Source organism: Capricornis sumatraensis, chromosome 6 (genome assembly GCF_032405125.1).
Source record: "Capricornis sumatraensis isolate serow.1 chromosome 6, serow.2, whole genome shotgun sequence".
Taxonomy (NCBI): domain Eukaryota; kingdom Metazoa; phylum Chordata; class Mammalia; order Artiodactyla; family Bovidae; genus Capricornis; species Capricornis sumatraensis.
The window spans coordinates 30,131,368-30,146,913 of NC_091074.1; positions in this window are offsets into that span (position 1 = coordinate 30,131,368).

Below are 15,546 nucleotides of genomic sequence, written 5' to 3' on the forward strand. Positions count from 1 at the left end.
AAAAGGGAACCCTCTTACACTGTTGGTGGGAATGCAAACTAGTACAGCCACTATGGAGAACAGGGTGGAGATTCCTTAAAAAACTGGAAATAGAACTGCCTTATGACCCAGCAATGCCACTACTTGGCATACACACTAAGGAAACCAGAATTGAAAGAGCCGCGTATACCCCAGTGTTCATTGCAGCACTGTTTATAATAGCCAGGACATGGAAACAACCTAGATGTCCATCAGCAGATGAATGGATAAGAAAGCTGTGGTACATATGCACAATGGAGTATTACTCAGCCATTAAAAAGAATACATCTGAATCAGTTCTAATGAGGTGGATGAAACTGGAGCCGATTTACAGAGTGAAGTAAGCCAGAAAGAAAAACACCAATACAGTATACTAACACATATATATGGAATTTAGAAAGATGGTAATGATAACCCTGTATGTGAGACAGCAAAAGAGACACAGCTGTAGAGAACAATCTTTTGGACTCTGTGGGGGAGGGCGAGGGTAGAATGATTTGGGAGAATGGCACTGAAACATGTATAATATCATATATGAAACAAATCGCCAGTCCAGGTTCTGTGCATGATACTGGATGCTTGGGGCTGGTGCACTGGGATGACCCAGAGGGATGGTACGGGGAGGGAGGTGGGAGGGGGTTCAGGATTGGGAACACATGTACACCTTTGGTGGATTCATGGTGATGTATGGCAAAACCAATACAATATTACAAAGTAATTAGCCTCCAATTTAAATAAATTTTTAAAAAAAGAAATGTCACACAGAGGAAGACAAATACTATACTATCTCACTTGTATATGGAATCTAAAAACTGAATCAAACAAATATAACAAAAAGCTGAAACATACTCACAGATAAAGAGAGTAAACTAGTCATTACCAGTGGGCAAGAGGAGTTGGGGTGAAACAGATAGGCAAAGGATTGTGAGGTTCCAACTACCAGGTATAAAATAAAGAAGATTGAAGAATGTAATGTACAGCACACAGAATATAGTCAACATTTTAGAATAACTTCATCTGGAGTATAATCTATAATAACATCAAATCACTATGCTGTATGCCTAAAAATAAAGATAAAAAAATTTTTAAGATTAAGCAGAGACATTACTTTGCTGACAGGTCTGTCTAGTCAAGGCTATGGTTTTTCCTGTGGTCATGTATGGATGTGAGAGTTGGACTGTGAAGAAGGCTGAGCGCTGAAAATTTGATGCTTTTGAACAGTGGTGTTGGAGAAGACTCTTGAGAGTCCCTTGGACCGCAAGGAGATCCAACCAATCCATTCTGAAGGAGATCAGCCCTGGGATTTCTTTGGAAGGAATGATGCTAAAGCTGAAACTCCAGTACTTTGGCCACCTCATGCGAAGAGTTGACTCATTGGAAAAGACTCTGATGCTGGGAGGGATTGGGGGCAGGAGGAGAAGGGGACAACAGAGGATGAGATGGCTGGATGGCATCACTGACTCGATGGACGTGAGTCTGAGTGAACTCTGGGAGTAGGTGATGGACAGGGAGGCCTGGTGTGCTGCGATTCATGGGGTCGCACAGAGTCGGACATGACTGAGCGACTGAACTGAACTGAGCTTAAAAGATTTTTTAAACATTTAATTAAAATATATCCCAAATTTTAAAATTTATTTATAATTAACTTTTTATCAGCATATTTTATAGATCTGTCTTTTAATTTTTAAAATCTCCTTTTATGCCTTATCTTCTGTTTAAACGTCATCACTGTTTTCATTTTTAACTGATACTGTGATTTATAATAAGAAATATACGTTTGGTCGTTGTCCTCTTCTCTGGCACAGAGTTCAGAGTTTTCTAACTGATGGGAGCGATTAAGATATTTTTTGTTGTATTTAATAAGGTGATTTTGGGATCCCCCTCACCTCAACCTAGGAATGGGGGCTGACTAGCAGAAGAACCTAACATGTGCTTAGAGGTTTGGAACTTTCAGTCCTATCTGCTGACTTCTTAGGAGGGGAGAGGAGCTGAAAATTGAATCACCAATGGCCACTGATTGCATCCTTCATGCCTGTGTAATGAAGCCTCCATAAAAATCCAAAAGGAGAGGGTTTGGAAGATTTGAGGAGAATGGCTCACTCTGAGCATGGAAACTCTGAGCCCTTTCCTATACCTTTCCCTGTGTATGTCTTCCATCTGGCTGTTCTTGAATTATATCCTTTTGTAATAAGCAGGTTACCTAGGAAGCAAAATGTTTCCCTGAGTTCTGTGTGCTGCTCTAGCAAATTTTTCAAACCTGAGGAGGGGACTGCGGGAAGCTCTGATTCACAGCCAGTTGTCAGAAGTATAGGTAACAGCCTGTGCTTGAAACTGGTGTCTGAAGTGGGGGCAGGACTGATGGTGGAACTGATGCTATATTTAGGTACAACAGATAGAGTCAGAATTGAATTGAATTGAGTGGGATTCTTAGACATCCTGCTGGTGTCCGAGAATTATTTAGTGGTTTGTGGGGAAACTCCCAGCATCCTACCCCCACACGTACACATACACACACACACACACACACACATACATACTGCAATTGAGTCCAAGAACTTGAGATTAACCTATACATAACACCCATGCTCCTGCCTCTTACCAGTAGTGTGATCTTACAAGGATATTTGTCCATCCAAGCCTCAACTTCCTCTTCTGTAAAATGGATCTGGAAATGCTAGCCGAGAGCTGAGAAAAACTAAGAAATGTATGAGAAAATGCCTCACAGACCTCAGTGGTTGCTACATATCCTCAATAATGCAAAATGTTTGATACAATTTTCCACACAGACTTTAAGAAAGAAAGTGTTCAAATAATGTAATGATTTAGCACACACTCAAATCCCTTATAGCTTACATGACTGTATTTTAACACAAGGAGAGTATTTTTAAAGATAAACTTTTAACTCTGTATTTATAAATAATGCCCTGATAAAGAGCAACTCATTATGCCTCTTCAAAATGCCCTAAGATAAAGGAAACTGCTTTCAGATTAAGAAGATCGGTTTACTTAGTGGTTTATGGGGAAACTCCCAGCATCCTACCCCCACTTGTGCACAAGCCACATGATCTGAGCCTACTCTTCTCAAATACGTAATGTTCCTTTTATAGTTTGGTGCTGAAAAAAAGTCCTCATGAGAAGAGGCAACAGGCTCACTAAGTACTCAAATGTTTTGTAATTTAAGGATCTAGCAAGGGTAATAGGCCTTAAATAATCTTTCCAGAAGAAACTTTGTACTGTGTTTAGTACTGTGTTTACTGGGATCATTTGCTTTAAAGTTGAATTTGCTGAAAAGCCTCAGGCACAATTTTTAACAGTGTCCCAAAGCACTGTAATTAGGCAATTAGTGCTTAATGACATAGAAGCAGGGTGTAGCTCTGCTACATAAAATTGAAAGAAAGGTACCGCTTGAGCTCTTCAGACCACAGAGGCATGCATTTTCCACTGTCAGCATTAAGGGCATTTTGTTGCTATTTCTCAATCTAAAGCAACGCACACATATTTACCTAAAAGCAATCAGTCAACATTTAGAAGCAAAGATGCAGAAATAGGAAAAGAGAGTTTTGATTTGCTTGTTTATTGAGAAGTCAAGTTGAGTGCATGGCGTATTTATGTGTTTGGTGAGCTTGCTTTTTCCTAGTCCTGTTTCATGCACAATACTAGGATGAATGGAATCCTATAGTTTTAGCACTTTTAGAACTTTCCTCCTGTATGGAGGCTAAGATTTCTGTAAAATGTAGAAACTTTGAGAAATGTGTTCTTAAATTCAAATTTTATTTCCACAGGACCAATGTGATGACGTTCTGAAATATTCAGTTAAGTAGACATCACCCAGTGCCATGCACTCTGAGGCACCAAGAATATAAAAATGGCACAGGTATGAGCAGGAGATTTTCACTCTGGCATTCTTGACGATGGGTTTTTGTTATAACTACAATCCTTTATACAATGAGTTCATACAGTATTAAGATTATTCTTTTGTAAAGCTGATGTGAAATGACCTTTCATGGATGAATTGTTTTTCTGAGAATGACCTCAAACAGATGCAGTAATTCATGTAGAAACCTTTAAAAACAAAAGGACTACTTTCTTCATGAGACAAACTGAGTCAGAAGCAGAATTCAGACTAGTTCTGGCTTAAAATCCGCCCAATCCATCCAAGGATTAATAGGATGCAAATGCAACCAGAAATGAGCCCGAGGTGGTATTTAGTCACAGCGATAACTATGATTAAATAAATTCAATTAACCAATATATGAATAAAAGAAAAAATGGACTTTCAAGTACACTTGAACTTAAGCATCCACATGAAGGCCAGAGAGCTGGAGTGTAATCTCAGCTCTCATTCACTGACAGTATGCCTCAAATATTTGCAAACCTCCATTTCCTCACCCATAAGCTGGACATAGTAATGCCTGTCCATTCAGAACCTAGGTCATTAATATGAAAGCCTTTTATGAATTATATATACCTTACAAATGTGGGGAAATTAATTTGCTACCATTAGGGGTGCTTCCTTATAAAACTACATGTATTTACTTTGAAATAGTAGGTAGAAAGCTCCCAAGCACATAAGTCATCTTAGGAATATACTCACCCTCGGCTCCACTGAAGCGAACTTCAGACAGTGCTGACTGTGCCCAATAAAGAAAAGAAATGTTCTGAATTTTAAAGACAAAATCAAGAAATTAAATGTCCAGACCTATTCTAAGGCACAAAGTAGAAACTCAATTCCTGAATTAGAGAACATGTGCTTAGAAACAAGATAGATGTCGAGAACAAGCACAGTACTTCTCTGATCCAAACCCCTCCTGTTACTCTTCAGGTGAAGGGTTCAGATTTTCATTATCCAGCTGGGACCTAAAAGGAACATTCATGGGAATATATTCCATGCCTGTCTGCTTCTTGAACTGCATTCTAATGCCTATATCCAACTCCCTGGAGAGTCTTATTTTTTCATTAGGTTTTTTCAAACTAATTTTGAATTGAAAGACTGCTTTGTTTCCTCTGAATGATTAGGCAAAGTAAGTATGAGTGGATATATCCCAGTATGGAAGCCAATGTATTGATCACATCATCCCTTGAAACTCAGACCTCTTTCAAACCAAACTATAACACAGCTTTACGTGACATCAGGGCTCAAACTCAAATTAAATGTTGAATTGTCCTTCTGATGACTGTTTCTGGGAACTGAACACCTAAACCAGCAGTTCATTACCTAAACTCTGTCGACTTTAGGGGAGGAAGTATGTCAAGAATGCTTTAAAATAGCCTGTAAAATATTTGTAAATATGAGCATTTTTCTGGGGAGATGACCTATTTCTGTGTTTAGACCCTTGGGATGATCTAAGACACACAAACATGAATGAGAATTCTAGGCCAGTCAAAACTGTAAAAACTGCATTTTTGTATGCCTTCTATCCTATAAAGGACAACTTGGCAAATGACCTGCATAAGCTGTTGCTCTTCACTTATGCTTTTTTTTTTAAACTTTGGTTTAGCTCTTAATTTCAAGTGACAATAAAAACTTGTGCGTTAAACTGAATCAGCCAGTTCTGGGCTCTAACTCAAGACATTGCTCATCTCAGCCCTTGCTGGCACAAAGAAATGACTGTAAAGGTTCTTTTCATCCTATTTTTAAGATTAAAAGGTTTTGGAAATGATTTCTCTGATTGATATTTATTGACATTTTAGTGAATGTTTTTAAAAAACATAGGCCACTTACTCCCCTAGCAACGAAATCATGGCTGTAATGAAAGATTCCAATTAATAAAGCTGTCTCCATTGCTTCAGATTAATACTATTAAAGCATCAGTGAATTAAAGTGAAAATAAAATTCTCTGGAACTGCAGCAAATGAAGTCCTTTTGGATTAAGAAAAATATATCTCTCCCTTTCAGAGGCATTTCCTTCTTTGCCTGTACATGGAATTTCACAGAACCTCCAAATTATAATAACTTAACCTATGAGTTTTAAAAAGAAAATACTTTCAAATTAAATATAAGGAAAAGTAGTTCTACAATTTAGTGTTTGTCTTCAGAATGACAACTGCTGTATTAATTACTACCATTGGCATAGGACTTTCCTATGGGAAAATCTTTTTCCAAAATTTTATCTCTACTCAGTGTTCACAATAACAATGTGATATTAATGCTTGTTTCATACCACGAAGGAGGGAATAGATTTCACCTGTGTTCTGATCCTACATCTTCAGAAAATTTTCTCATTTGAATGCTCCTGTCATCAATAGTGTATGGACTTATCTCAGAGTTATCCAAAAGGTTAGGAAGACACATCCTCTATTCACCCACTTCAGTCACTGGTTGAAGGCTGCTTGGGGTGGTGGAGTGGGAGTGACATGGAGCAGGACTCTATGGTCCTTAGCCTGCCTGTCCCCAGCCTCTGGAGAAAAACTTTAACTGAGGAATAAGGTTAATTAAAGAAGTGAGAAAATGCAGAAACAGGAAAACAGTCAAATGAGACCAAATAATGAGTTTAGTCATTAAGTAAAATCAAGACTTTTAGTTCCAAAAAAAGGCCTTTACTTCCTCCTCAAGGGAGACAGATAATATTCTGAGCCATGTTCTGTGAGTTGTCTTATAGATACTGAAAGCCCCACCAGGGGGAAGAAGTTAACTACAGGAGGACAAGACTGAACCCATGACACAATATGCAACAATTCTGAGAACTTGTCTCTAAGAAATGGAAACAAACCGATCGTGGAATGAAAGATTTAGCTATACTTAAAACAATCAAAATGATGCTAATCAGAACACCGCATGACTAATACCAAGATGACTGCCAGAGCTGACTATGCTGTTTTGGCATATAGCCCCCTCCCTCCATCTATAAAATCTCTTGCCCATTGACTGTCAGTGGGGAAGGTTGGCCTTTAGACAGGAGGCCACCCTCCTCCATTTCCCCGCCAGGCTCCTAAATAAACCAAAATTTCCTTTCCACTAACTTGCCTCTTTATTTGCTTTTGAGTGGCAAGCAGTCATTCTCTCACTTTCGGTAACAGGAAGAGGGTGCACAGCTGATGGTAGAAAGAGGCCAGAAAGCTCAAGGGCAGAGTCATAGTAAGCTGCTTTCTTTTGGAGTCTTTTGGGTCAGAGTACATGAGAACAATGAGTGTGGAAGGAATATGAGCAGGGTATGAAAAGCATCTGCTACAGTGAAATAATCTATAGGACAACTGACCAACACAACCACGAAAAGGGGAGTGAGGAAAAACTGCTATTCCAATTAAAACAGACTTTAAAAAGTCTTCAGTGAAATAAATCAGCAAGTGGTTTGTTTGGATTTTGGTTTAAACAAACCAAAGTTATTTTAAGTCATTCAGGAAAATTCTCAGATGTTTTGCAAGACATATTCAGGAAATGTTTTAAGTCTCACTTTGTGTTGTAAAAAGTAAAGACTCAATGCTTAAAGTGAATTGTAGAATTTTTGCAAGGGCTTAAGATGAATAATACATGCTTCCCTGGTAGCTCAGTGGTAAAGAATCTGCCTGAGATGCAGGAGACTCAGGTTCGATCCCTGGGTTGGGAAGAGCCCCTGGGTGAGGGCATGGCAACCAACGCCAGTAATCTTGCCTGGAGAGTCCCATGAACAGAGGAGCCTGGTGGACCACAGTCCATAGGGTCTCACAGACCTGGACACGACTTAAGTGACTAAGCAGCAGTAGCAGCAAGATGGACAATCCAAGCAAGAACATTTCAGGATGAAATAGCAACATGATAAGAGAGAAGCGGATCTACAATTCTGTTGTGAAAAAAGAGAAAACCTGTTACTTTACTTTCATTGTGCTCTATTCCCTGTGGCATAGTCACACCCCACAGCCTGGAGAAACTTGGGTTTCGTTATGAATTGATCTTTCATAACTGCACTTCATAATACTAGGAAGTAGAGTGAGCACATTTGCTGCAAGTGACTAAAATTAAGGTTCATGTATTTGTTTTTAAATATGGCCCAGCACTAAGACTCTGAAGCAATTTTCAACTCTTGTCTCACATTAAAACAAAGGAAATCATCTCTTTAAGGAAAATGTCAGTGGAGATAATGTATCATTTTGTAATCCTCTATAGCTACCAAGGCACCTGGGAGATCAAAGCTCTCTGACCAATTCCTTGATAGAAGCACAGTCTTAAAGGTTTTGCCATTTCTTGACTCTAAACACTGGGATAAGTTAGGCCAGCTGCTGTATTCAGCTAACCACCACAAATGACTTCACCCTGTGGCCAGTTTTGCTGAACTTCAATGACGGAGTTACAAGGTTATTGGAAAACTCTTAAAAGGGGAGAAAAAGAAAAGAAAAACTCTCACTAAAAATTCAAGGCTTTTTTTTCCCCTACAACATGCCGTATCAAGGTTATAGGTCAGTTTTCATTCCAATCCCAAAGAAAGGAAATGCCAAAGAATGCACAAACTACCACACAATTGCACTCATCTCACACGCTAGTAAAGTAATGCTCAAAATTCTCCAAGCCAGGCTTCAGCAATACATGAACTGTGAACTTCCAGATGTTCAAGCTGGTTTTTGAAAAGGCAGAGGAACCAGAGATCAAATTGCCAACATCCACTGGATAATCAAAAAAGCAAGAGAGTTCCAGTAAAACATCTATTTCTGCTTTATTGACTATGCCAAAGCCTTTGTGTGGATCACAACAAACTGTGGACAATTCTGAAAGAGATGGGAATACCAGACCACCTGACCTGCCTTTTGAGAAATCTATATGCAGGTCAGGAAGCAACAGTTAGAACTGGACATGGAACAACAGACTGGTTCCAAATAGGAAAAGGAGTATGTCAAGGCTGTATATTGTCACCCTGCTTATTTAACTTCTATGCAGAGGACATTATGAGAAACGCTGGGCTGGAGGAAGCACAAGCTGGAATTAAGATTGTTGGGAGAAATCTCAATAACCTCAGATATGCAGATGACACCACCCTTATGGCAGAAAGTGAAGAGGAACTAAAAAGCCTCTTGATGAAAGTGAAAGAGGAGAGTGAAAAAGTTGGCTTAAAGCTCAACATTCAGAAAACTAAGATCATGGCATCTGGTCCCATCACTTCATGGGAAATAGATGGAGAAACAGTGGAAACAGTGTCAGACTTAATTTTTCTGGGCTCCAAAATCACTGCAGATGGTGATTGCAGCCATGAAATTAAAAGATGCTTACTCCTTGGAGGTCTTCCCTGGTGGCTCAGAGGGTAAAGCATCTGCCTGCAATGTGGGAGACCTTGGTTCGATCCCTGGGTCGGGAAGATCCCATGGAGAAGGAAAGGACAACCCACTCCAGTATTCTTGCCTGGAGAATTCCACAGACGGAGGAGCCTGGTAGGCTACAGTCTATGGGATCACAGAGTCAGACACGACTGAGTGAGTTCACTTCACTTTACTCTTTGGAAGGAAAGTTATAACCAACCTAAATAGCATATTAAAAAGCAGAGACATTACTTTGCCAACAAAGGTCTGTCTAATCAAGGCTATGGTTTTTCCAGTGGTCATGTACGGATGTGAGAGTTGGACTGTGAAGAAAGCTGAGCGCCGAAGAATTGATGCGTTTGAACTGTGATGTTGGAGAAGACTCTTGAGAGTCCCTTGGACTGCAAGGAGATCCAACCAGTCCATCCTAAAGGAGATCAGTCCTAGGTGTTCATTGGAAGGACTGATGCTAAAGCTGAAACTCCAATACTTTGGCCACCTGATGTGAAGAGTTGACTCATTGGAAAAGACTCTGATGCTGGGAGGGATTGGGGGCAGGAGGAGAAGAGGACGAGAGGATGAGATGGCTGGATGGCATCACCAACTCAATGGACATGAGTTTGCATAAACTCCAGGAGTTGGTGATGGACAGGGAAGCCTGGCGTGGTGCCATTCATGGGGTCGCAAAGAGTTGGACACAACTGAGTGACTGAACTGAACTGACGCTGACTTCTCAGCAAGCCAGGATGCTCTTTGCTTGTCCCTCAGTAATTCTGAGGCCCACAAGAACAAGAACTATATATAACTTATTCAACACTGTATCTACAACAGTTAGCATAGTGCCTAGAATACAGTAGCCACTCAATTACTATTCACATGGATGAATAAGTGAGTCATAAATTAATCTTAAAAACGCAGAAGAGAAAATAAAACAGAATTTTGACCAAAAAATAAAGTATGATCTGGAAATCCTTGCCTTGATTATTCAGAGCCTACGTTTTCCTTATTTCTCAAAAAATCTTATATCTTGATGATGCAGGTGTTAGGAAGAGGGAAACGCATCACCTCTCTGTCACCACCTAAGCACAGCGTCGCTGGCATTAACCATAAATCTCACATCGTGGAAGGTTTTCCAGGCATTGCGCCATGCGCATTGTGCTTTGCGCATTCACTCACCTGATCCTCACAACAACTGCGTAACAGAGATACTAATATCACCTACTTTTACAGATGAGGAAAATGAGGTAGCGAGAGGGTAGTTAACTTGTAGAAAGGTGCACAGCAGAGAGTCAGGATTTCAATTCAGACATGGATTAGCTGACAATAGAAGCCATCTCAATTAAATATAGGAAAAAAGGTTTTAGCATCAGGGGAATGAGAAACAGGATAAATTTTATCATGGTTTAGTTTTAGAATTGCCTTCCTCCATCCTGTTTAGTGTAGAAAATGGATCTACCTGGCCCACTAATAGCAGTCAAGAATTTTGGACATGAAAATCTTCTTCAAAATGAAAGAAACTACAATTTCAAAGTACCATTTCCAGCTATAATTTCACCTTGATTTACTACTAAGTAAATAAATCCAAAGAATACTTAAATTCTGAGTATTCTTTCTTGGTCCTGAGGTTAATATTGATACTGGCTACTCTAGGAAGTTAAAATAAACTCTTGCCTTGAATAAAATGCTAAGAATAAGAGAAAATAAAGTATCAGATTGAAATGGTATAAAAAGCCATCTATTAATTGCTATTAACATTGAAATTTGGGAAAGCTATTAGAACCTATTTGGTCCAACCTCCAATCCAAGGTGAATAATGATACTATGAAAAATTGGTTCAACTTTCCCAAGTAATAATCTTACTATGAAAGATTAAAAGTTCCAGAGTAGAATGCTTGTCTGCATGGAGATCATCACATATTCCACAAAAATAATTAGAGGGCACATCAACTGCCTCCCCAAACTAAATTATAAAGGGGAAAACCTAGGATGACAGTATAATGAAATGTGAATCTCTATTATTATTTTCCTTTAATTGGGCTAAATAGGCTGAATAGCAACTTTGTTTCCTGTAAAGAACTTATTCCAGGAAAGTACCAATAACTTGGAACAATGTAGAGGGCACATTTCAGGTCTCTGGCAGTTCATAACTAATTAATATTTAATAAAACTCATAATTAACCAACATCTAAGATAAGTCAAGAATACATAGTAGGCAAAAACATGGAGAACCAGTCAAGAACATAGCACAGAATTTAGGTGGCAAAATTAGAAAAATTAAAATTAAGTGGTCTTTCAAACACTTACTCATTCCTGCAATTTTACAGATAAAAATAGTAAGGCCCGAAAAGATTAGGTGACTTACCAAGATCACAAGGCAAGTCAAAGGCAGAGTCAAACTATAGACTGAACCAATTGCAATTGCTGGTATTGTTTTTGCCCTAACCTATAGAAAGGCTAAAAGAAGAAGGAGGGAGAGGAGGAGGGTGGAGAGAGAGGAAGAAAACAAAGAGGATCTCCCAACTGCTAGTCCAGGTTTTGGGGGTTTTTTAGTGGGTTTTTTTTTTTTTTTTCCACTATATGCCAGGTCTCTGGTGACTGCAAAATTGTTGCATTAGGGGTTGAGGCACAGAAAGATCTGTGATGTTTGGTCTCAATTACAAAAAAAGAGCTTTCATCTAAATAATTAAAAATTGATTCTGAGTATTGGGAAAGTGGGAGTCTTCCCAGGTGACACAGTGGTAAAGAATCCACCTGCCAGTTCAGGAGACATGGGAGCTGTGGGTTTGATCTCTAGGTCGGGAAGATCCCCTGGAGAAGGAAATGGCAGCCCACTCCAGTATTCTTGCCTGGAAAATTCCTTGGACAGAGGAGCCTGGTAGGCTGCAATCCCTGGGGCTGCAAGAGTCGGACACAACTGAGTGACTGAGCACACAGGCATGCACTGGGAGACTGAAAGAGATAAAGTGTAAGACCTTTCCATTTAAAGAACAAAATAGCCAGTAGAGCAAAAGATAAATGGAGAATGAATGTCATTATATACGGGCTCAAATAACACACTAGTTTACAAATCTCAAAAAAATAATTACCTTTAAACCTATTTTGAGCAAAATCTGAGGGTTGGTAACAGTACACCATTTCATTTGAGCTTCCCTCCAAGGCTCCCTGGCTCCACCTAGTGCCAAGCAATTAAAAATTACAGGGAACTGAATTTGGAGCATACACTGCCAGTTTCTTCTTTTCCTTAGAAAAGCAATCTGGGGAATTATTAGCCTCTTCTCCACAAATAGAGAATGTGAAGCATTTTAGCTCCTTGCAAACCTCAGTGTTTATAACAACCATGCTAAGTCACTTCGGTCGTGTACGATCCTGTGCGACCCCATAGACGGCAGCCCACCAGGCTCCCCCACCCCTGGGATTCTCCAGGCAAGAACACTGGAGTGGGTTGCCATTTCCTTCTCCAATGCATGAAAGTGAAAAGTGAAAGCGAAGTCACTCAGTTGTGTCTGACTCTTAGCGACCCCATGGACTGCAGCCTTCCTGTCTCCTCCGTCCGTGGGATTTTCTACGCAAGAGTACTGGAGTGGGGTGCCATTGCCTTCTCTAATAACAACCATAGATTGTTGTATATATCAACACACTCATATCCTGAAAGAAATTCAGCCTGATACACAATTCAGTATTTCATCCCACTGGCCTTATTGAATCCCAACTTTGTACCAGGCACTGTACAATGGGCTAGGGATGAAAAATAAGACCTAAGAGTCTGGTAGAGAAGAGAAACAAGGAATCAAATACAATAGAGTGTAATCAGTATTTACAGCCTGAATTGAATTTTAAGAGTGACCTTTAAGATGCCCAGGAATGCTTGCAAGCAGACGTTTGCCTCCATACTTCCAAATGAAGAATCAAGGAGAAAGGCAAGCAGAAATAACAGTCTTGTGATAGCTTGAAAGCACAGACTGGAAGGCCTTCAGGGAACTGATTATAGTAGGAGGCAGAGGCACAGTCATTAAAGACTAGATTCTGAAGCCAGAACAACCTCGTTTAATCTCAGTTCTCCTTTACCCTTTGTGCCTTGATTGTCTCATTCATCAAACTGGGCCGGTAACCATGTCTTTCCCATAGGGTGATTGTGAAAATGAAAGGAGTTAACACAGAGAATGCACTTAGAAGAGCACCTAGCTCACAGCGAATGCTCACCACTTACTGGCCGCAACTATTTTGGGTGGAGTATAAATTCTTATGGACTGAAAAGGGAGGCAGTCATCACGTGAGGTACAAATGGGAGCTGAGATTCCCTCTCCCTCCACACATGTTCTATAGGGGAGCCAGCCCAGGGATGCCCAGGAAAGCTCCCAAGCAGACATTTGCCTCCATTCTCTAAGGACTCTGTGGGGGAGTCTAGAGAACCAGCTGCCTCAGAGCTGATCACTTTGACCTTTCAGCCTTAGTATGAAGGAAAATGCTGCCAGAACCTCCCTACATTCCTCAAAGTTACCAGAGGCTCAGTGGTTACATAAGACTAAGAGTCTCAAAGGAGAGACCTTGTGGTCTCTGCAGTCTCCTTCACATCAGGACAGAGTATGGTTGACAGGGTGGACAGAGAATGTGAGAGAAAGACCATGGCTATGTCTTTCTCTGGCACTATCTCATTTTTGTCTGCCTTCTTCTTCTGATGTGTCTTGCTCTCTTGGTATGCCCTCGTCTCCCATCCACCAAGGGTCTAGGAGGAAAAGAAGAGGAGAAAATAGGAAAAAAAAGAAGGAGGAAGAAGAAGAGGATGCATACTAATATTTTTTGATTACTTGTGTCCTAAGCATCTCCTATGCACTAATCTCATTTAACTAGCACAATGTCCTATGAGACTTTTGATACTATTATTATTCACATTTTACAAATGAGAAACAAACGAAGACCCAGGGAGATTAAGTAGTTTACACAAATTCACACAGCTAGCATGTGGTGAGGCTGGGCATCTAATATGTCTAAACCACCACACTTACAGTCTTCCATGTACCCTTATGCTTTCTGAAGGCCATCAGCATTATGGGCCAACTAAGTCTGCCTTCTTCATCAGATGTTCCATGCTCCAAAATTCTCTCTCCTCCTCCTCACCCAGAACACTGTCTAAATAGCTATTCTTTCAAAATACATAGGTAATTAAAAAAAAAAAAACACACACACACACACACAAACTGTAATTTGTTATTTTTGTTCAGTTGCTAAGTCGTGTCCAACTTTTTGCTGTCTCATGAACTGCAGCACTCCAGGCTCCCCTGTCCTTCACTATTTCCCAGAGTTTGCTCAAACTCAAGTCCATTGAGTCAGTAATGCCATCCAGCTATCTCATCCTCTGTGGCCCCCTTCTCCTCCTGCCCTCAGTCTTTCCCAGCATCAGGGTCTTTTACAATGAATCACTTTTGAATGGATTGTTAATTTGAATTTTTCCTAAATAAAAGATAAAGAAATTTCATTTTTTCCTTGGACTGTGAAGAAAGCTGAGTGCTGAAGAATTGATGCTTTTGAACTGTGGTATTGGAGAAGACTGTTGGGAGTCCCTTGGACTGCAAGGAGATCCAGCCAGTCCATTCTAAAGGAGATCAGCCCTGGGTGTTCTTTGGAAGGAATGATGCTAAAGCTGAAACTCCAGTACTTTGGCCACCTCATGCAAAGAGTTGACTCATTGGAAAAGACTCTGATACTGGGAGGGATTGGGGGCAGGAGGAGAAGGGGATGACAGAGGATGAGATGGCTGGATGGCATCACGGACTCGATGGACTTGAGTTTGAGCAAACTCTGGGAAATAGTGAAGGATAGGGGAGCCTGGAGGGCTGCAGTTCATGAAACAGCAAAAAGCTGGACATGACTGAGCAACTGAACTGAACTGACTGAGAACCCATACTTTGTTTAGTATTCATTGGCCACAAATACTTTTCTGGAGTATAAGTGCTTATCTTCATTGTCCTCAACTAATACCCTTAAGGTTAAAAACGTCCTCTACTTCAAATAGACATATTAGCCTTTTACAACTTCATATTCAATGAAGTTTTCGTGCTGCTTCTCCTGGGAATCACCTCATAAGACTCAACCTTACTACAGAATACAAAGTTGCCCCTCCCTCCCCCAAATATAAAAATTCAAGACATCTCTTAACATGCACAATCATTTCCTATAAGGACCTAAAGTTCAGACTTACAGGAGAGTTAAAGAATCCCATTTGGAAGAAAAGAAAATGAATAGTTCAAAATTCAAGAGAATGAAGAATTTTGTACTTGACCCTAAGAATCTCTATATATTACTTTTTCTGCTAATAGAAAAATAGATTTG